We start from the raw sequence: 23,334 nt of genomic DNA on the forward strand, positions 1-23,334 counted from the left end.
AGTTACCTAATTTATTATTGCCTTCTGATTGTCCATAACCCATTGCTATCTAGTTGATTACGACTAATAGTGACCCTGTATAGGACAGAACTGGGTTATAGGACAGAGTAGGGCTGCCCCACAGGGTTTCCAAGGAGCAGCTAGTGGATTTGAACTGCCAACCTTTCAGTTAACAGGCAAGCTCTTAACCACTTTTCCCCCAGGGGTCTGTCAAAACTGTAGTTAGATGCCACAAAGTAGGTGGCAATGCCTTAACCTTATGTGTGTTGTAAGGCCCGAGAGCCTCTTCCATTCTTGTCAAGGGTAGTGCTAACCTTCTCTCCTTTCATGACTCCACAGCAACGGGTTTAGGTTTTTCTTTTTGTTTTAGTAATAATGTAACCACCTTTTTTTCTAATTCTAATAATATTAGTCTTCTCTCTTTTTTTGGTCAATCTAGCTGAAGTCTGTCAATTTTGTTGAACTTTTCCAAGAACTACCTTTTAGTTTCATTAATTTTCTCTTCTGTTTTTTATATTCCCTACCTCATTAATTTCCACCCTAATCTTTACTATTTTGCTTCCTTCTGCCTGTTTTATGTTCAGTTTATTCTTTTTCCATTGTCTTAAGGTGGAAGTTTAGGTTATTGATTTGAGATCTTTCTTCTTTCTTAATATGGGTATTTAAAGCTTTTTTTTTTCCTCTAAGCAGTTTTTGAAACCCTGGTGGCGTAGTGGTTAAGTGCTATGGCTGCTAACTGAGAGGTCAGCAGTTCGAATCTGCCAGGTGCTCCTTGGCAACTATATGCGGCAGTTCTGCTCTGTCCTATATGGTCACTATGAGTCAGGATCGACTTGAAGGCCGTGGGTTTTTTTTGGGGGGGGGGTTAAGCAGTTTTCGCCACATCATATTAAGTGTTAGAACGTTGTGTCTTCATTTTCATTTATATTATTCTTTTAATTTCCCTTTTGATTTCTTCTTTGACCTATTGGCTATGTAGGACTGTTTTGTTTAATTGCCACATATTTGCAGGTTTCTCAATTATTTTTCTCTTATTGACTTCTAATTTCATTCCTTTGTGGCCAGATAAACTACCTTTGTATTATTTCCATGCTTCTAAATCTACTGAGGTCTGTTCTGTAGTTCAGCGTACAGACTATTCTGAAGAATGCTCCATGAGCACTTCAGAACAACGTATATTCTTCGTCTCTTGGATGGAGTGTTCTGTAAATGTCTGCTAAGCTTATTTCATTTATAGTGTTGTTCAACTCTTCTGTTTCCTGTTATCTGCTCAGTTGTTCTATCCATTGTTGAAAGTAGAGTATTGAAGTCATTGTATATTATTGTCAAGGTATCTATCATTTTATTTTGTCAATTTTTTGTCATGTATTTTAATGCTCAGTTATTAAGTACATATATGTTTATCATTGTTATATTTGCCTGATGGATTTTATCAGTATAAAATATCACTCTTAATCTCTAATAATATTTCTTGTTTTAAAGTTTATTTTGTCTGATATTAGTATACCCATTCCAACTTTCTTGTGATTGCTGACCGCGTGGTATATCTTTCTCCATTTTTTTTTTTTAATCTGTGAGTCTAGTTTCTCGTAAACAGCATACAGTTGATCTTGTTTTTCATCCAACCTGAAAATATCTGCCTTTGGATTGGATTGCTTAATTCATTCATATTTAATGTTATTATTGATGTAGTTGGATTTATGCCTGTGATTTTATTTTTTGTTTTCTGTATGTGTCATGTATTTTTTTTGTTTCTCTTTTCCTTCTTTACTGCTACCATTTGCATTAAATGAATACTTTCTAATATAACTTTTGAAATTCTTTGATATTTTTTTTCACTATAGTTTTTTTTAGTTATTTCTGAGACGTTTTCTATATGGTAGGGCTTACCATATATATATTAACCTCTCAGACATAGCTTCAGATCTATGTTAATTCAAGTGAGATATAGAAATGTTACTCCTAGATAATTCTATTCTGTCTCTTCCCTTTTTATGATATTATTGTTAGACATATTACATCTGCAAATGTTACAAGCCCAATAATGCTTTTTTATAATTATTACTTTATGTAATTTTATGTCTTTTAAAGAAGTTGAAAGAAGAAAGCAAATGTGTGTTTATAGCTTTTGTTATACTAATCTTCTTACTTATCATTTCTTTTTCTCTTTATTTATTCCTATGGATTCAAGTTTACATGGAGTCATTTCCTTATCCAAATACAGCTTTACCTCCACCCATCTGCTTTGTACTATTATGGGCAAATATATTATATTTATATATATGTCCAGCAATACATAGTGTTAAGAGAAGAAAGGAGAAAAAATTATGCATTTCTGTTGTTTTTTATAATCACCTAATCACCTATAGGACAGTTCTACTCTGTCCTATAGGGTCACTATGAGTCGAAATAGACTGGATGGCAATGGGTTTGCTTTTGTTTTGGTTCAATCACTTTTACTAGTGTGGTGTAATTAATTACTTTTGTGCGTGGCCTTTCTAGCCGTGGTCTTATGACTCCCACCCAGGTGAGGGGATTGGTCGTTTTGCCTTAAAAGAGAGCCAACTCCAGAGTAGAGAGAAGTTGCCCACCACCACCAAGGAAGGAGAGGCCCAGCAGCAGAGACCTGGCAGCAGGAGGCAGTGCGATGGGCTTACTGGCCCACGTATAGAGAAAGCTTAGTGCCTTTCAGCAGAGACTAAGGGCCAGGGAGAGGTACGCCTGTGAATACAGCTAGGGAGAGGCTATCCTGATGGAAGAATTGTATCCTGAGTATTCTTGAGCCTGAATTATAACTGTTATTTCCCTAATAAACCCCCTAATTGTGAACATGGTCTGTGAGTTTTATGTGGCCATTGCAAGGAATTATCGAACTCAGTAGAGAGTGCTATGGGCGGGACAGCTAGTGTCAGAGTTGGTAAAGATGGCCAAGAGAGGAGGCGTGTCTGACCTCTGCCTTATAGGAATCAGCCTTGGGCTGTTGATCTTGGTTCTCCTTCCCCCTTGTGGGGTTAGAAGAGGTTAGACAGCGCCCCAAAGCAGTTTTTACAACTAATGATCATTGTTTTTTCTGTGGATTTATCTTCTAGGTTACTAATTCTTCCTTTTACCAGTTTAAACCTACTGTTGAGCAAACTTTTCATTTCGATTATACTTTTCAACCCCAAAATTTATACATTTTTTAATAATTTCTATTTCTTTGTTGATATTCTCAGTCTGATGCAAAGTTGTCATTATACCTCCCTTCACTTCTTTAATCATGATTTCCATTGATTCTTTCAACATATTTATTACGGCTTCTTTGAAGTCTTTGTTAAATATGACACCTAGTTACTCTGACAGGCAGTTTTATTTGCTCCCCCCTCCATCGTGGGTCATGATAATGCTGTCATGTTACCTTGCATGCCTTCTAATATTTTTGTTGGAAACTGGAGATCTCAAATAATATATTGTAGCAACCCTGGGTATGGGTTCACTCACCTAGAGGGCTTGTTATTATTATTTGTTTATCTGTTATTGACTGGCTGGACTATTCTAGTGAAGTCTATTTCTCCACTGACATGTTAAGTCTCTGATGCTGCTCCTCTAAAGAGCTCCTAGGTAGCACAGTTTGTGCTTGACTGCTAGCCTAAAGGTTGGCAGTTCAAACCCACCAAGCTGTACTATGGAAGAAAAGGGCTGGTAATCTGCTTCTGTTAAGGTTACAGCCAAGAAAACCCTTTGGAGCAGCTCAACTCTGTAACACACAAGGTTGCCATGAGTCGGAATTACTGGAACAGACAACAACAACATCAACTTCTCCATTAACATGTTCAGTCCCTGACGTTGTTACTTAGAAGGGTGCAGCCTTGGTTATGTCCGCAGTCATCCCATAATGGCAACAGTTTGAGCAGGGCTTTCTTTATCTCCTTCCTTAACCACACCAGCTGTTAAATTCCACTAATTACTAGCTGATCACTGCATTGTTCTCAGAAGTGCTCTGGGCCCCAAATTGCACTACAACTAATCCAATCAAATTACATTTTGGCTCTTTTGAAGTAGTTGCAGTTGACCAGTAGTTCCAGGTCAGTGTTTGAGATTTGTGTGAACTACAGGTGGATCTCCCAGTTGTCTCTTTCTCAGGTTCTATGCTTCTTTCCCCTCACCCCCACCCCCAAGGAAAAATCTCTGAGCCAGGACTCTGCAGCTGGAGGTAGAGACAATGGTGCACTTCTCTGAGTGACACCCCTGCTTTAGGAGCTGAGCACTCGGTTTGGGTCAGGGAGGGGGTCAGTGTGGAATCACCACTTTACTAGCAAAAGCAAGGGTGATGGGGCCCCAGTATTCTCAGTGAGATTTTGCCCAAGTTAGAGCCTACATCCCACGGGTGGGGGCTGGGTGGAAAAGGGAGCCCCCACCTCTGGACTGCACTCACCCAAACTTAGCCTCAGGAACAAGTAGCTGGGAGCAGATTGAGAAATGCTGAAGCCCTGCTCATCCTGGGACGATGATAGTCAGGGAGCTCAAGGGAGAGAAAGCCCTGTGTTCTTGGCTGCACAGTCTGAAGTGGAGTTTCTGTCTAGATGCATTTGGAAGAGAGAGGGAGGATACACAGACTCTCAAGTTGATGCAGAATCATAGTAGATTTCCTTGAGAAAATGTTTCTTCATTTGCTGTACATCCTTAGGACCGTTTTTCGAAACTTTAAATAGTTGGGGTTTTTTTCTTACGATTTCACCAATTTCACTGGAGAGTGAATCCAGAAAGTCAGCTCCTGCTTGTTTGTTTGTTAAGGAAAAAAAAAAAAAAAATTCCCTGTTCTTTAGAGACATATTTAAATAAAAAAAAAAAAAATGTGTAGCTTTAAAAATGATCCCCTGAACTGAAGAGAATTCTACATCGTACATATTTTTCCTTATCTTCCCATAACTAGCAGAAGACATTTTGTTGTGTGTCATTGCACATTATCTAGTTAAATACATATCTGTGGTCTCCTGCACTTAACTAAACAGAAAAAGTACTTGTTTCTGGGATAAGTTTGACTGGAATTTATCCACATATGCATACACACCTTGTCAGACAACTCCCAGTTTGAGGTATTACTTAGTAAAACCAGGTTGACCCTGGGCCACTGGCTAAATCAGCTGATTACCATCAGCCTCAGGAGCTATGACCTTCTCCCCACTTGGCACACCTCTAGTCAGTGTGCTGTATCCAGGCAGAGAGACCTCGCAACCTGTGCCAGCTAGTCTCATTGCCTTATCCTGAGAAGTTAATTTTCTCCTATTTTAATATTTAACCTTCCAATAACCCCAATCCGTGCTAGGTTTGGCGATCAGGACTTTGGTGACCCTCGTAGTGGGTCTACCTAGTTTGCTCTCCATTTTTAATGTATGAAGGCAGAGGGGAGAACAGGAAGAGGTGAAAAAAATTTTTTTTTCACTGAATGTGTTTTTAGTTACTTATCTAGCCATGCACTTCTTCCACAGTGATATTAGTGAATGTAGCTAAAGTGGTCTATTTGTAATAAACCCTGAAGTTAAAAAACAAAATGTGTTTTCTTCCCATTCTCAGCCTTTCCCTCCCTGTTCAGCCTTCAGTATTCCACCTTTCTCCACTCCTGTTTCCATTGAAGCTCAAAGCTCTTTTTTTTTAATTTAATCATTTTTATTTTTAACTACTGAATAGCATGTTTGCTGAAATGGGGACAAGATGAGTCACGTCTCCCTTTAACTATCTTTTTAAAACAATAGAGAACAAATTTTCCAGAAGAAAGCTATTCAGATTACTCTTTTAAAATAGGCACTTCTTTTAAACAAGGTTTTAGGATAAATGGGTGTACATTATAAAGAAATTGGAATTGAAGATGGAAATGGATTAGCAAGGTTTATAACTCACTCTTAATTCTTATTGGATTCTTGACTTAGAACTGAATTCTAGTTGTTCTATGATTTCAGATTCTTTAATCCTATAGCATGCAACTTTTTGCTTCAAAGAATAAAAAAAAAAAAAATTATTTTACTGAGTATTACAGAAATGGCCTGATGTCTTTGAGGCCAAGAAGTTCCCATGAAATTTGAATCATACCAGGTATAATGAAGCCAGATAAAACAACATAAACAAAAAAATCTCAAACTTTTTCTCACAGAAGTTTGTTGGTATGGGAAAGAATTGGTGACAGTCCAAGCCTTACCTTCTTCTAAAATATTTTATAATGACAAAAACCATCTACAGTGTTCTGAAATTCTAAAATTGATCAATTAAAAAAAAATTAACCTCCTTTTATACAGTTTCATTGACAAACAAATTAAGAGATTTGAGCAGCCAAAATTTTAAAATGACCTTTCCCAAATACTAACAATCCTAACTTGACATTGTCACCAAGTGAGTAGCAAAAATGTAAAACAATTTTTCTCAAGAAAATCTATACCTCAAAAATTTTTACCTTTTTCCTGGTACTTTTTTGTGTCTTAAAGTTAATAAATATTTAGAATGAGTTAACACTTAAAAAAATTTTTTTTAATCTTTTTTTTTAACACTTAAAAAAATTAAAAAGAAGGTTTTAAAGTGGATAGTTGAATTCTGTTATAATAACTCAAGAAAAAATTAACACTTAGAGAAAAATATATTTAGATGAAGTTTACTCCATGGATTTTGTCAGTTTGTGAGTAAGGACAACCTGAATGAATATGTTGTTGCTGATAAGTGCCATCGAGTCTGTTCCAACTCATAGCAACCTGATGTTTATTAGAACAAACCATTGTCTGGTCCTGCACCATCGTCACAATCACTGCAATGTTTGAGCCCTTTGTCCCAGCCACTGTGTCAATCCATCTCTTTGAGGGTCTTCCTCTTTCTCACTGACCTTCTACTTTACCAAGCTTGATGTCCTTCTCTAGGAATTGGACCCTTGTTGCAACATGTCCAAAGTAAGTGAGATGAAGTCTCACCATCCTACTTCTAAGAAACATTCTAGCAGTCCATGGCATTATAGTCAATATTCTTCACCAACAGCAAAACTTATATGTGTCAGTTCTTCAGTTTTCCTTTATCATCGTCTGATTTTTGCATACATATTAAGCTATCGAAAATACTATGGTGGTCAGATGTACCTTAATCCTTATAGGATTAAGCCATTTTAAAGAGATCTTTTGCAGCAAATTTGCCCAGTGCAGTATGTCATTTGATTACTTATTTGCAGTTTCCATAGGCATTGATTGCTGACCTAAGTAAAATGAAATCCTTGACAACTTTAATATATCTTCTCTCTTTATCATGATGTTGCTTATTGGTCCAGTCATGAGGAATTTTGTTTTAGCTTGAGGTGTCATCCATATTGAAGGCATTAGTCTTTGATCTTCATCAGTAAGTGCTTCAAGTCATCTTCACTTTCAGCAAGCAAGGTCTGTGTCAACCACATATCACAGGTTGTTAATAAATCTCCCTCCAGTCCTGATGTAGTAGTGTTCTTCCATAGTCTAACTTCTCAGATTATGTGTTCGGAATAAAGATTGAATAAAAATGGTGAAAGGGTACAACCCCGATGCATACCTTTTCCTATTTTTCACCACGCAGTATTCCTTTCTTCTGTTTGGTCTATGTACAGGTTTTGCATGAGTACAATTAAGTGTTCTGGAATTTCCATTCTTCCCAATGTTATCCACAATTTTTCATGATCTGTCCAGTCTAATGCCTTTTCATAGTCAATAAAACACAGGTAAACATCTTTTCTGCTTTCAGTCAAGATCCATCTCACATTAGCAATGATATCCCTAATTCTACATCCTCTTTGGAATCAGGCTTGAGTTTCTGAAAGTTTCCTGTTGATATACTGCTGCAACCATTTTTGAATTATCTTCAGCTAAATTATGCTTGCATATGATGTTAATGATATTGTTTTTATAATTTCCACATTCCATTTGATCACCTTTCTTTGGAATGGGCACAAATATATATATCTTCCAGTTGGTTGGCCAGGTAGCTGTCTTCCAGATTTCTTGGGATAGATGAGTGACCGCTTCCGGTATTTCATCTGTTTGTTGAAACATCTCAATTGGCATTCCATTAATTCCTTGATTTTCACCAATGTCTTCAGAGCAGCTTGAACTTCTTCCTTCAGTACCATTGGTTCTTGATCATATGCTACCTTTTGAAATGGTTGAATGTCTACCAGTTCTTTTGGTACAGTGACTTTGTGTATTCCTTCCATCTCCTTTTGGTGCTTCCTGTGTAGCTCAATAATTTGCCCATAAAAATTTTTTTTTAAAAAGCCATTGCTGTTGAGTCGATTCCGACTCACAGCCACCCCAAAGGACAGAGTAGAACCTCCCCATAGGGTTTCCAAGGAGTGCCTGGTAGATTTGAACTGCAGACCTTTTGGTTAGCAGCTGTAGCTCTTAACCATTATGCCACCAGGGTTTCCAATTTGCCCATAGAATCCTTTAATATTGCAACTTGAGACTTGAATTTTTTCTTCAGTTCTTTTAACTTGAGAAATGCAGAGCATATTCTTCCTTTTTGCTTTTCTAACTCTGGGTCCTGGCACATTTTATTATAATACTTTGTCCTCTCAAGCTACCCTTTGAAATCTGTTCAGCTCTTTTACTTCATCATTTATTCCATTTGCTTTAGTTACTCTGTGTTCAAGAGCAAGTTTCATAGTCTTGTCTGACATCCATTTTGGTCTTTTCTTTCCTTCCAGTCTTTTTAAAGACCTTTTGGTTTCTTCATGTATGATACCCTTGATGTCATCCCACAACTCTGCTTGTCTTCCGTTATTAGTGATCAGTGCATCAACTCTTTCTTGAGATGGTCTCTAAATTTAGATGAAATATATCCAAGGTTTTACTTTGGCTCTCGTGGACTTGTTTTAATTTTCTTCAGCTTCAACTTGAGCTTTCATATGAGCAATTGATGATCTGTTCTGTATTCGGCCTCTGGCCGAATAACATCAGGCTTCTCCATTGTCTCTTTCCACAGTTGTAGTCAGTTTAATTCCTATGTATTCCATTCAATGAGATCCGTGTATATAGTTGTCATCTGTTATTGAAAAAGGTTTTTCCAATGAATAAGTCCTTGGTCTTACAGAATTCTATCATGTGATCTCTGGTGTCATTTCTATCACCAAGTCATATTTTCCAACTACTGATCCTTCTTTGTTTCCAACTTTTGCATTCCAATCACCAGTAATTATCAACACATCTTGATTGCTTGTTTGAGCAATTTCAGACTGCAAAAATTGGTAAAAACCTTCAATTTCTTCATCTTTGATGTTTGTGGTTGGTGTGTAAATTTTAATAATAGTCATTCATATTAATTGGTATTCCTTGTAGGCTTATGGACATTATTCTATCACTGATAGTGTTGTACTTCAGGATAGATCTTGAAATGTTCTTTTTGACACTGAATATGATGTCATTCCTCTTCAATTTGTCATTCCCAGCATAGTAGACCATATGATTATCCCGTTCGAAATGGCTGATACCAATCCATTTTAGGTAATGTCTATAATATCTATCTTCAAGCATTTCATTTCAGTTTTGATGACTTCCAATTTTCCTTGATTCGTACTTTGGCCATTGCTTGTTCTGATTACTTCATTAAGGTTGGCTATACTTTGAGGAGGCAGCTCTTCCCCAGTCATATTTTGAGTGCCTCCCAACCTTAGGGGCTCATCTTCCAGCACTATATCAGATGATATTCTGCTGCTATACATAAGGTTTTCACTGGCTACTTTTTTTTTTTTTCCAGAAGTAAATCACCAGGTCCTTCTCCCTAGTCTGTCTTAGCCTGGAAGCTCCACTGAATCTTGCCCACCATGGGTGGCCCTGCTGGTATTTAAAATACCAGTGGCATAGCTTCTAGCATTAAAGCAACACACAAGCCACCATAGTACAATAAACTGACGGACGAATGGTGGGGATGACTATGGTACTTGTATATTTGCTTGATTTGGTTATATTATGACCACCTCCCTTTTATTTTATGTTTTATGATGACTGCTATCACCTCTCCCCGTGCATACAATGCTCCTTTTTCATTTTCCCCTGACAAGGTACATACATAGATAGATATTTCCTCACTGGCTTACCCTTATATACATTTTTTGCTTGTTTTGTTATTGTTCTCTAGTGTCTTAGGGATAAATTCTCTTCTCTCTCACATCCATATATACCCTGAATTGGGTATGTATACATTTAATGAAATAAGTAAAAGCCACTCTGATTTTACATACTTATAGGTTTTTTAGCTTGTAGGACAAAAAAATAAAAAAGTTATAGCAATATTTTTCGTGTCAATGGATGTATGTAATGATATAGAAGATGAAATGCTTCAAGAGGAGATGATGTATTGGGAATAGAACTTTCATGGAGAGCTCTCAGTTGATGACATAAAAGCAAAAGTGATTTATCTAAAGCACTTTAACTCAAACACATATATCCAAATGTACAGATTCTCTAATAAATAGTCATCATATTTAATTTTATTTCAATCTGTTAAATTCATTTCATCTAATCTTGAATAACACACATATTTTCTGGCATTCCATTGTGGTCTGCTAAGTGCTAATTCTTCACATGCATTGTCTCATCCAATTTTATTCACCTGCCTTTTATTCTTTCTCTTCCTCTCTTTTCCTCCTAAAATTATAATATATATTTGCTCTCCGGGAGAAAAACTGTTCTCTGGACAGGTCAGAGCAAATATGGCAGATTTACAGCTCAGAAAATAGTAAATCACTTATATTCAAAGATTATTTAAAGCCTCATATAATTCAGGGTATTGAAATGAAAGAAGAGAGGGATGGCTGGGGGAGGTAGCAACACTTAAAGCAATAGCATAAAGGATCATCTGAACATCAAAGTCCTTATCATAACTTTTCTATGGACTAACTAATTTTGTTATTTCATATTCCAAATCCCTGACTTATAGGGCTTATAGCATAAATCTGGGTTGATAGTGTTCGTCTTTTGTTTTATACCACAGTATTATATTGCTCTTGTAAATTACAATAATTTGTCATGTGCTTACTAGATGTCTAAGGTTTTCCTCACATACAAATGTATATTAAATACCATCTATAATTTTAATATGTGTAACTTTCCATTCTATTTTTACACAAACGTTTAACATTTTTATGACAGATTAATTTGTCTGTATATGCTTCTTGATTGTCCAGCAGATCATAACAAATATTAGTCCTCTACCCATGAAGTAGGAATAAATTAATAACATATATTAACACTGTTAGGTTTTTATTTAACCATGACCAATAAAACTGATCTTGAATCATGTTGGAATTGACTCAGTACTGTTTTCCTTACCTATAGAGTTAGAAGTTTTTATTATGGATATATCTGTCATGAAAATGGTTAGATCGTCTAGTCTTCATAATCTCATCTAGCATTCATATATGTGAAAAAGAAAAAAGCCTTTTTCACCTCACATTCTGTACTCTTTTTAAAGTTCTGAGGCCAGAATTCAATGGAGCATCTGCTACAGACAGGAATTTCCGTAATATAATGCCTCCTTTTGTCCCTCTTTTGTTATAAAAAGGTCATGTTGATTTGTAGAGGGAGTTATTTTATATTCATTATATCATTAAGCATGTTTGGAAAACAGGAGGCTATTAGTGTCCCCAACTGCTTCCAAAATTCAATGGAAAAACCATCTTGCTCAGTACATTTTCCATTAGGCAGGACACGAGCAGTTAAATACAGTATTTCCTGTAAAACGGGCAGTCTACATCCTGAGAACCTTATGTGCCAAGCTAGGGAAAGTATAATTTGTGCTGCTCAGAAGGAATTTATTTGGTTTGATTAAGTTGGACTCTCATTTGTACAACTTAATCAAATATTTTACAGAAGGATTAATTTTTCTCAAGTCAGTAGTTATGTCACTAAGCTGGTCCCTGAATGCTTAGTTTGTTGACTTTCCAATAATAATCTAGCTAGCCAGCCTTTATCTTTCTTTGTGTTTCAGTATAATGTCTCTTTATCTCCTTCAGAGGGAGACTATGTGTATTCATGGCAAATATTTTCCTACAATAAAACTTCACTTTTAATGTACTCCCTAATATGCCCTAGTTCTTGATTTTCCCAATCTCTGTGTAAACTATGTTAATTTTCCAGCCAGAATTAACATAGCTTTCTTTTTCTTTGTACTCTATTTTCTCATGTCCTCTCAGCTAAAAAACAGGATTAAGCAAGCCAAAAAAAAAAAAAAATGTTTAAAAAAATTCCAACAACCCTAAAAAAACAAACAAAAAACCCTCCTTCTAAATATGTTTTCTATTCAGGAAAGGTTGTGGCAAGCTTACCTTGGTCTATTTCCAAACTAACTTCTTGACCTATTTAAGTGCGCACTAATGTAATGGTCTACTTATCAATCCATCACTTGGTGCATCTGTTTAGAAATGGGCAGGTGGTCCCCTTCAGAAATACCGTTAGATAATGATAATGATTGCAATTAGATGATAATGATCTTGGTCATTTACAACACGCAGAGTCATTTGTATAAATGATTTTCTTTAAGTATGGCATGTAGTTGGTAGACAATCAAAAGATACTTCTTTTCTAGGTTATATTTTCTCTACACAGATGAGCTTAGTCAGGCCTATGGGTTTGGAAAAGTCTCTTACATCCTACTATTCAACAAGGCAAATTATGTAATTCTTTTCAGAGGAGCTTATACCAAATCCATTTCGTATGCCCATCTCCCATGTACCTTGCTTCCTGGTTAGCTGGAGCGCCCCAGTGATTGTTCAAGCTTTCTTCGCGGTCATAAATCCCTGGCCACCACTACAATCACTTTATCTCTTAGTGACACTATAGTCTTGCATCCTTAAGGGTAAGGTCTTATCCCATTCGAACACAGAGTCTTTGTCTTGTTTTGTTTTTGAATGTTTTTTTGGGCTTTAGGTGAAAGTTTACATAGCAAATTAGTTTCCCGTTCAATAATTCATACACAATTTGTTCCTGTGACATTGTTTGCAGTCCCCACGATGTGTCAGCATTCTCCCCATTTCCACCCTGGTTTTCTCATTTCCATTCCTCCTGTTTCCCTGCCTCTTCCTGCCTTCTCATCTTTGGTTTTGAGCAAATGTTGGCCTTTTAGTCTCAGATAGTTAATTTTTCTCAGGAGCTTCCAAGTTAGAAGGGTGTCTTAGGGCAATCTCAGGGGTTCCTCCAATCTCTATCAGACCAGTCTGGTCTTTTTTTCATAAATTTAAATTTTGTTCTACATTTTTCTCTCCTTCAATCCGGGACCTTCGATTGTGTTCCTGGTCAGAGAGGTTTGTAGGGGTAGCCAGCCTTCATCTAGTTCTTCTGGTCTCAGACTAGAAGAGGGTGCGGTTCATGTGGGCCATTAGTTTAAAAACTTGTGGACTAATTGCTTCCTCGAGTCTTTGGTTTCCTTCACTTTCCTTGGCTCCAGACAGAAGAGACCCATATTTGTATCTTAGATGGCTGCTCATAAGCTTTTAAGACCCGAGACACTACTCACCAAACCAGATGTAGAACATTATCTTTATGAACTATGTTATACCAATTGACCTAGATGATCCCTGAGGCTATGGTCCTTAGCCTTCAAGCCCAGTAACTCAGTCTTTTGAGATATTTGGTCAAACACAGAATCTTCGGTTTCTCCAATAGCTGATTTGAGAGTCCATGTAAAATAAGCTGGATGTACAGAAGAATGAACATTTTTGGGGTCAGGCTTTGACCAGAGAGAACTAGGAGACAAGAAGGGGTAGGAACTAGCAAATAAATGTTCCTTCTTCCTGTTCCGATAAATCTTGTTCTGAGACTGAGTGATTTCACATAGTCTCTCCTGAGATGTCCTGCGTGACCCAGGAACAAATTGTGTTTTCTTGAGAAGCTGTACCCAGCTTGGTAAAGTACCACTGTGTGACTTCTCTTCTTTTTTGTCTCTTTTCCTTTTTCCCTTACTTTTGTTTTCCTGAATTGCATCTCCCAGTAAAGTGTTAGCGCATGAACTCCACCTTGAGCTCTGATTCTAAGGAGCATAGGTGGGGTCACCCAGAAAACAAGGGCTCTTTAAATAAATACCTGTCCACATGTGTTTTCTTTGTTTGTCTTGGTAATTGTGGCACCATTTTTCTAAAATAACTGACCCCAATCTCCAGTTTTCCCCATCAGAGAAGATACTGATTAACTCCCATGGTCCAATAATTGGATTTTGTCTAGTCTTCACACATTCTAGAATGAACTCTTAGGAACATAGTGTCAGACCAGAGGGTTATTATTCATTTCTCATATATGATAACTTATAACATGGCTAGGTTATCCAGGTTACACATGATATTTACAAATATAATACAAATTTTTAAATGAGTCTAAAAAAATCTTCATGTGAAATCTGCAAGATACAGGACATTTTTACCAGATAAACATACTTCTTCACCTCATGTGAATCAATTTCACAGCATGTACTTTAGAAAGGAGCCCTGGTGGTGCAGTGGTTAAGTGCTGGGCTGCTAACCAAAAGGTTCGCAGTTTGAACCCACCAGCTGCTGCAGGAGAAAGATGTGACAGTCTGCTTTTGCAAAGATTACAGCCTTGGAAACCCTATTGGGCAGTTCTACTCTGTCCAGTAGGGTTGCTATGAGTCGAAATCAACTTGATGACAACAGGTTTGGGGTACTTCAGAAGCATATTTGTTTTTCTTTATTAAACGTAAGTAAATAAAACATATATTTTGCAAATAAAATATATGTTTTGCATTTTCTAAACAGTTTTCACCTACGTAATTCAACTTGATCCACACAATTAACCTGGGGCCTGGGTAAGTTAGCATTAATATTACTCTTACTGTTTTACCTAGGATAAACTGAGGTTCAGAGAGATCGATTGTGTTACCAGAGTTGGCAAGCAGCGGAAGTGGCATACAAAATTAATTTTATTCTAAACCTTTTGTACCTTATACTCTATCATATTGTTTTATCTTACTAAATAGAGAAAAGGGATAGACAATTGTAAAAAGCATTTTGGACAGATTGAGATTCCTGAACAGAAATATATTGTACACCTGCAAAGAAACGAGATTTTCTCACAAACCACATGGCAACTGGTAACACTATTTTAGACTCTCACAAGTGTATGTAAATTCAGTTTCTACAATTTTTTTGCTAATACGTGAGAGAATTTAACTATTTAAAGAAAATCCATGGTGAATTCTTTGATAATGTACAGATATCATCTAGCAGACAATACTGTCTAAAGGTAAAATGATTTGCCTCAGAGAAAAGGCATTCAGGTTCACTTACATTACAGCTGAGTTCAGTCACTGCACGAGATACTAAAACAAATGACTTCTAAGGTCCAAAGATTGACTGATTCTGTTTTAGGAAAAATGTGCATTCTTGGATAAATTTTTGTTACCATCTGAAAAATGACAAGAAATTAGAACAAATGGACACTTTTTGGAATGGAGGAAAGTTAATGATGGGACTCCTCAACAAATAAATTTAACACTCTTTATGGTCTAAAAAGGAAGTATATACAGAAATCTATATATTTTCAGGACCATACAAAGCTCTTCCTGGTGTTGAAAAGTGAAGCAGTAAGTAAAAACGCAGGAAGCTATGATAACATGTGAGTTTTAACTTGGGCCAAAGGAAAATATTACATTTTGAGAAAATTGACCCAAAGGATTAGAAGAAGGATCGGTTTTGTACCACCAGTTATGTTCCATACTGAAAATTCATGGTAAACTATCTTCTGGAGATATAAGAGTAACGGGCTGCTGAAGTAGACCAAAACAACCAAATGCTAGGTTTTACTGAGAAAGAAAACAAGAAACAAAGAGGCAAGGAGTCTCAGCGCCTTTGAGGAAAAACCACTACAGATTTCTGTGTTGACTACTTCTTGAAATGTTGCTCTCTTTTTCTAGCAAATATACAATCTAGTTTATATGATTGAAAATCAATTTTATTTATCAAGAGGATAGAAAACTTTCAGTTCAAAGAATGAAAGCCAAGTGATATAATTAAACTTGTTAAATCACAAAGGTATTTCTTTATAGCAGATAGACTTTTTTGACCAAGTCTCAGATCTTAGAAGTAAAAAAGTTTCCACTAGAGAAGCAATATAAGACTATTCTACTTTAAATGGTTGAAGTCATCAAAAATGATGGGAGCTAGAACTGTAAAACAGCATAAGATATAGAAAGGTGATCGCTGGGCTCTAGGGGTCATCAAAACCTTTCCCATACTTTTGGTTTTGTACCATGTATAATGTATGGAAACTAACCATGTCTTCCCTCTAAATATTGGAATGATTTAGATTGGAATTGTTTATAAATATGATTTTTTTTTAATTATAATAAAATGGTATCACTTCTATGTTGTTGTTCGGTGCCATTGAGTTGGTTCCGACTCATAGCGACCCCGTGTATAACAGAAGGAAACATTGTCCAGTCTTGCACCATCCTCATAATCATTGTTACGCTTGAGCCCATTGTTGCGGCCACTATGTCAATCCATCTCATTGAGGGTCTTCCTCTTTTACACTGACCCTCTACTCTACCAAGCATGATGTCCTTGTCTAAGAACTGGTCCCTCCTGATAACATGTCTAAAGTACGTGAGACATAGTCTCACCATCCTCACTACTAGCGAGCATTCTGGTGGTATTTCTCCCGAGACTGATTTGTTGATTCTTCTGGCAGTCCATGGTATATTCAATATTCTTTGCCAACACCATGACTCAAAGTTGGCAGTTCTTCTTCAGTCTTCCTTATTCATTGTCCTGCTTTCACATGCATATGAGTCGATCAAAAACACCATGGCTTGAGTCAGGTGCACCTTAGTCCTTAAAGTGACATCTTTGCTTTTTAACACTTTAAAGAGATGTTTTGCAGTGGGTTTGCTTGATGAGATGTGTCTTTTGATTTCTTGGCTGCTGATTCCATGAGTGTTGATTGTGGATCCAAGTAAAATGAAATCCTTTACAACTTCAGCATTTTCTCTGTTTATCATGATGTTGCTTATTGCTCCAGATGTGAGGATTTTTTGTTTTCCTTATGTTGAGATGTAATCCGCACTGAAGGCTGTAGTCTTTGATCTTTATCAGTAATCACTTCAAGTCCTCTTGACTTTTAACAAGTAAGATTGTGTTATCCGCACATTGGAGGTTGTTGAGTCTTCCTCCAACTCTGATGCCATGTTCTTCTTTGCATAGTCCAGCATTTCAGATTATTTTCTTGTTATACAGATTGAATAAGTATAGTGAAAGGATACAACTCTGACACACAGCTTCCTGACTTTAAACCATGCAGTATCCCTTTGTTCTGTTCGAATGACTGCTTCTTGTTTTAAGTACAGGTTCCTCATAAGCACAATTAAGTGTTCTGGAGTTCCCATTCTTTGCAATGTTATCCATAATTTGTTATGATTCACACAGTCAAATGCCTTTGCATAGTCAATAAAATGCAGGTAAACATCTTGCTGGTATTCTCTGCTTTCAGCCAGGATCCATCACTTCTTTAGGAATAGTAAAATACCTTTCATTTGTAGAGCGATTGTACAAATAAATTATTAAAATAATGAATGCAAGGTACATACATTTAAGCAAGGTATTTATACAACCTCTCAAGATATACCTATCAAGACATATCTTCAAAAAGAAATGCAAGCTAGATAATGGTAAAATTAGATGACGTTTTCTGTACTTGGGAGCCCTACAGGCACAGTGGTTAAAGTGCTCAGCTGCTAACCAAAACGACAGTGCTTCAAACCCACCAGCCACTCCATGGGAGAAAGATGTGGCAGTCTGCTTCCATAAAGACTTACAGCCTTGGAAACCTTATGGGGCAGTTCTGTCCTATAGGGTTGATATAAGTTGGAACCAACTCGAGGGCAGTGGATTTGGGTTCTGTATTTGAATGTTTTTGTTGTTTTGCTGTTGTTGTTTTGTTTTTTAGTTAACAAATCGTTGTTTTTGTTGTTTGTCATCTAGCCAATTCCAACTCATAGAGACCCTATAGGACAGAGCAGAACTCCCCCATGAGATTTCCTAGGCTGTCATCTTGAGGAGATTGCCAGGTCTTTTCTCTCACAGAGCCACTGGTGGCTTCAAACTGCTGACATTTCAGTTAGCAATAGCGCTCCTTAGGGTACTGCTAGCCACTGAAATAAAGAAACCTCCAGATTTCAGTAGTTTGACACACAGACCTTTATTTCTTACTTATGTAATAGCCTAATATTGGTGTTCCAGTCTTGGGGCTGGGGAATGTCCCTGCAAAATCTCTGGCCAACTAACAGAATTTTCTACTTCCATTAGCAAGGTAATCTATACAGCAGGGAAAAAGCCCTGCAAGTTCTCTTAATTTAAGAGGGCTCTTGGCCAAAAGACTTCAAATCAAGGTCCAAAATCTCTCTTCCAAAACTTTTGGAGTTAGATGTAATCATATGTTTTCAGGTTTTAGACAGCTAACATAGTCCAAATATCATATATTATATCACGACCCCAGGTGAACCTGTGGGAGTACTATGTAGTCAAACACATTAATTATTTCTGTCACAAAATATGAATATTCTCACTAACTAAGATAAATAAACACTAAAGCTCATGTCAACTCAGATTGGGTCAAGTTCTGACATTTCTGAAATGAGGGTGTCTCACAATAATATCATAACCATGTATTTTTCTTTATCTGTGGTACATAAAATAACGATACATTTTACAATAATGGCATCTTAGATTTGCCGAAATACAGTATTTTGAGTTTTATATGTAACAAATACCAAGTGCTTTACAGACTTCAACTTATTTAATCATCATTATAACTTTGACACAAGTATTGCTACCGCATTTTTATAGCTCTGGTCTAGAGAATTAAAAGAAAATGCTTATAATCACACAATTGGTAAAGATAGTCGACTTCAACCAATATTTGTCTTATTGCAAAATTCATGCTGTTATTTACCAACATGCTCTTCTAGGAGGCAAAGGGTTTGGATAATAATATTTTTTTTTAAAGAAGAAAAGCTTTAAAAATCTTAAAGATGCTTTTTATTTATTTACCAATACTTCTCAGGCTCCCTTGTACACCCGTCTGCTGGGTCGGATCCCACAGCTTCAGGACTAGACTGTACTGGGAGCAGCTGTGTCACTTAGTGCTGATCCCCAGAGCTAATCCAACATTGAAATACAGTTTAATATTGTGGTGAACCTGAGAAGCCAGAACACTGCTGAAGAAGATTATCTTCCATTTCAAAATGAGAATATATGTTCAGTTCAATTTCAACCATATTTTAGTGCAGCCTAAAATCCCCCCTAGTATTATCTATGGAGAAAAAAGTAAAAATTATACCCCGGTTTAAATACTTTCATATTTTTACAGAATAACTATGTCTTCCCCTTAAAATGCCCAAACCTACAAGATGACTTTTACAACAATGTTTTAAAATTAACTAGAAATGTCTTTGTAAAAATTTTATTCACAGGACAATTTTTTTACTCTTGTTAAACCTCCGTATTTTGAGAAGTATTGGAAATAATACCAACGGCAAAGGGATTGATTGTGAAGTTCCTCTCTACGCTGCCCTAACATTTGCCATTGCGGGGACCATGACATAATCGTTTTTACAGCTACTTCAATATCAACCTGAAGTAATAAAAAATAAAATAGATTTAGGACCAAAATGAAACAGCCCAAGAAAAAGAAAATCACAATAAGAGTATTACTAATAAAAATCTGTTCGGTGAAGTTACAAAACATCTGTTGCTACCTTAACACTCACAAACTTTACACTCTAGGTTGTTCCCAAATCACTAGTTCGAGAAATACTGAAGGGCTGAAAATTATTGTACTTTGATGGCAATTCAATATGAAGTGCACAAAATACAACGTAGTCAATTTTAGTGGTCTCTCATCCTCACTTTTGTTACCTAAGATGAAATGTGTAATACCAAAATGCTAAACAATCTTGGAATAAGGTCTTGACCTGCATTTCCCTACTTCAGGATCACTGCCTAAACTAATTTTTATTTTTTAAGTTTAATTCCATGTCATGTCCTAGGTCAGGAACCTTTTCTTTTCTAGATCTTTCCTAATCATTGTGAACCAGAGTGATGGCACTCTTTCCTCCATTCTTATTAAATTAAAAAAAAAATAATAGTTACAGTGGTTAAGTATTTGGCTGCTAACCAAAAGGTTGGCAGTTTGAATCCACCAGCCACTCCTTGGAAACCCTATGGGGCAGTCCTACTATGTCCTATAGGGTCACTATTAGTTGGAATCAACTTGATGGCAATGGGTTTGATTTTTTTTTTTCCTTTATTTTTTGTGGTTATCAAAGGGAGTTTCAATCTTATAAAACTATACAAATAATATATATTTATATATTATATGGAAACCCTGGTGGTGTAGTGGGTAAGGGCTAGGTCTGCTAAAAAAAAAAAACATATTATATAGAATATAGTATGCAAGTATCATATATATTACATATATACAGTTTGGAGCTCTAGTGGCACAATGGTTAAGTGCTTGGCTGCTAACCAAAAGGTTGGCACCTTAAACCTACCCAGCCACTCCACAGAAGAAAGACATGGCAGTCTGCTTCTGTAAAGATTACAGCCTAGAAAACCCTATTTTGACTCTATTACATGGAGCCAAAAACCTACTCAGTGGCACCCAACAACAAATATATTATGTAAATATATGGTGGTGCAGTGGTTAAGAGCTCTGCTGCTAACCAAAAGGTCAGCAGTTTGAATCCACCAAACACTCTTTGGAAACCCTATGGGGCAGTTCTACTCTGTCCTATACCATTGCTATGAGTCAAAATTGACTTGACAGCAATGTTATTTTTTTTTCGTTTATTTATAACAGTCACATATGTTTATATTAAAAAGTATTTTATAAATATAACATGTAATATCTAAATATATTACCCATTTGCGTTAAAAGAATACATACACACATGTATGTCTATAAAACCAAACCATATCCGTTGCCATCAAGTCAATTCTAAGTCATGATGACCCCGTGTGTTACAGAGTAGAATTCCTCCATAGGGTTTTCTTGGCTTTACAGAGTGAGTCCCTGGGTGGCACAAACAGTTAAGCGCTCAGCTACTAGCCGAAAAGTTTTCAGTTCAAACTCACCCAGAGGCGCTTTGGAAGACAGACTTGGTGACCTGTTACCAAACGTTAATAGTAAGAATTGCATAATATTAGGCTTCAAATAGTGCCCTAAATAGACTTCATTGAAGTAATTTGAGGTGAGATTTAAAAGAAAAGGAAGAAAGGGAGCATCTGTTCATTGAGTACTAGTTATGTGACTGGAAGTATGCTAAATCAACTCAGTTACTCCTCATAACAGCTGTTTAAGAAAAAGAACTGCCATCTTACTTTTAAAGTGAAGCTGAAGAATCCCTGGGTGGAGCAAATGGTAATACACTCAGCTACTAACTGAAAGGTTGATGGTTTGAACCCACCCAGAGGTGCCTCAGAAGAAAGCTTGGTGATCTACTTCTGAAAGGTTATAGTCAAGGAAAGCCACAAGAAGTGCACTTCTACTCTGACGCACGGGACCACCTTGTATTGGAACCAACTCAATGGATTTGTTTATTTCTTTTTTTGTTGTTGTTCTTTTAAAGGGAAGGTGAGGTTAAGAAACTTGACCAAGATTACACACAAGATTCAAATTCTGGTCTGTTTGACTTTTAATGTACCATACAGTTCTAGAAACTGAATAAACCCTAGGATTTCCAGGTTCTACTAACCTCAGGGATAGCCCCAGAGGCCTGTGCATCTTTCTTCTCCCGCCCTGGGTTTATTGTAGGGAGAACATAAGCTCCTTGAGGGCAGAGACTGAGTTGTTCTCAATCAAGACATACAGTAAATCCTCAAAAACAGTTTTTTTTTTTTTAATTGGTTGATTAGAAAACAGACATGTTATGTCATTCAAACTGAAGAATCTCAAACCTACCATATAAAGTAGCCACCTACTAAACTACCAAAAAAATTGTATATCTTTTCCATTCCAAAAGATTATCTTTGTATAATTTTCATCTTGACAACTGTTTTTATTCTTCAGCTCTGTGTAATAGGAAAGCTGTCAAAAACACAGGCACCAAATAAGAAAAATTTCCAAGTTTAGAACTTGAGATATATAGTCAACCTTGCATTTTTTAATGTTTACTTTTTTTTTAATTTTTCAGAAAAACTACAATTGCCTCTTTTTGATAACAAATGGTTTATTAAGGTTTTTGTTTTTTTTTTCTTAAAGAAGGTTAAGCAAAAAACCAAACCTGTTGCCATCGAGTGGATTCTGACTCATAGTGACCCTATAGGGCAGAGTAGAACTGCCCCATAGAGTTTCCAAGGTGTGGCTGGTGGATTATGACTGCCAACCTTCGGGCTAGCAGCCAAACACATAACCACTGTGCCACCAGGGCTCCTTAAGAGGTATAACCCCATTGCCATCTAGTTGATTCTGACTCACAGTAGCCCTATAGTGCAGAGTAGAACTGCCCCACGGAGTTTCCTAGGAGTGCCTGGTGGATTCCAACTGCTGACTTTTTTGGTTAGCAGCCATAGCACTTAACTACTACGTCATCAGGGTTTCCCTGAAGAGGTATAAAAAACCTGTTACCATCAAGTCGATTCCAACTCATAGCGACCCTACAGGACAGAGTAGAACTGCCCCATAGAGTTTCCAAGGAGCGCCTAGTAGATTCGAGCCGCTACCCTTTTGGCTAGCGGTGAATATCAATTATTCAGATGATATTAAATAAACTGCAGGTGACATGGTACTAGTTTTTATTTATTTTATAATAAAATTGGATTAACATTTGTTTAGCAAAACAAATCATTGAGATTGGCATTGTTAATTATTCCAAATTAACAAATGAAGAAACTGAAGCACAGAGCTGTTACGTAATTTCCCCAAGGTTCCTCAGCAGGTGAGTGGCAGATGCATTAAAAAACCCCAGCAGCTGCCCTGAGGTCCTCATTCTTTACCACTTGTGCTATTTCACAAGATGTTTACCAGTTGCCGTGAAGTCTATTCCAACTCATGGCAACTTCATGTATGTGAGAGTAGAACTATGTTCCATAGGGCTTTTGATGGCTTTTGGCGGGGGGAGAGGGGAGTAAATCACCAGGCCTTTCTTCCAAGGCTCCTTGAAATGACTCAAATCTCCAGCCTTTCAGTTAGCAGCTGACTGTGTTTAACCATTTATATCACCCAGGAACTCCCATGTCATATTTAAGATATCTTAATTATGTTTCTTTCCTAAATATATGCTTTCCACGTAGAGGGATAGATCTTAAATCACTACTGAACTAAACTCATTGCTGGCAAGTAGATTCTGACTTATAGT

The 23,334-nt window shown here is 36.8% G+C and overlaps 1 non-coding gene across 1 annotated transcript; it reads right to left on the reverse strand.

The window, feature by feature from the left end:
• Positions 1-210: 210 nt before the first annotated feature.
• On the reverse strand, positions 211-334 carry LOC111748502 (U6atac minor spliceosomal RNA). Its single transcript, XR_002784215.2, has one exon. It is a non-coding gene; the product is annotated as a U6atac minor spliceosomal RNA (small nuclear RNA).
• Positions 335-23,334: the final 23,000 nt, after the last annotated feature.

Source organism: Loxodonta africana, chromosome 4 (genome assembly GCF_030014295.1).
Source record: "Loxodonta africana isolate mLoxAfr1 chromosome 4, mLoxAfr1.hap2, whole genome shotgun sequence".
Classification (NCBI taxonomy): Eukaryota; Metazoa; Chordata; class Mammalia; order Proboscidea; family Elephantidae; genus Loxodonta; species Loxodonta africana.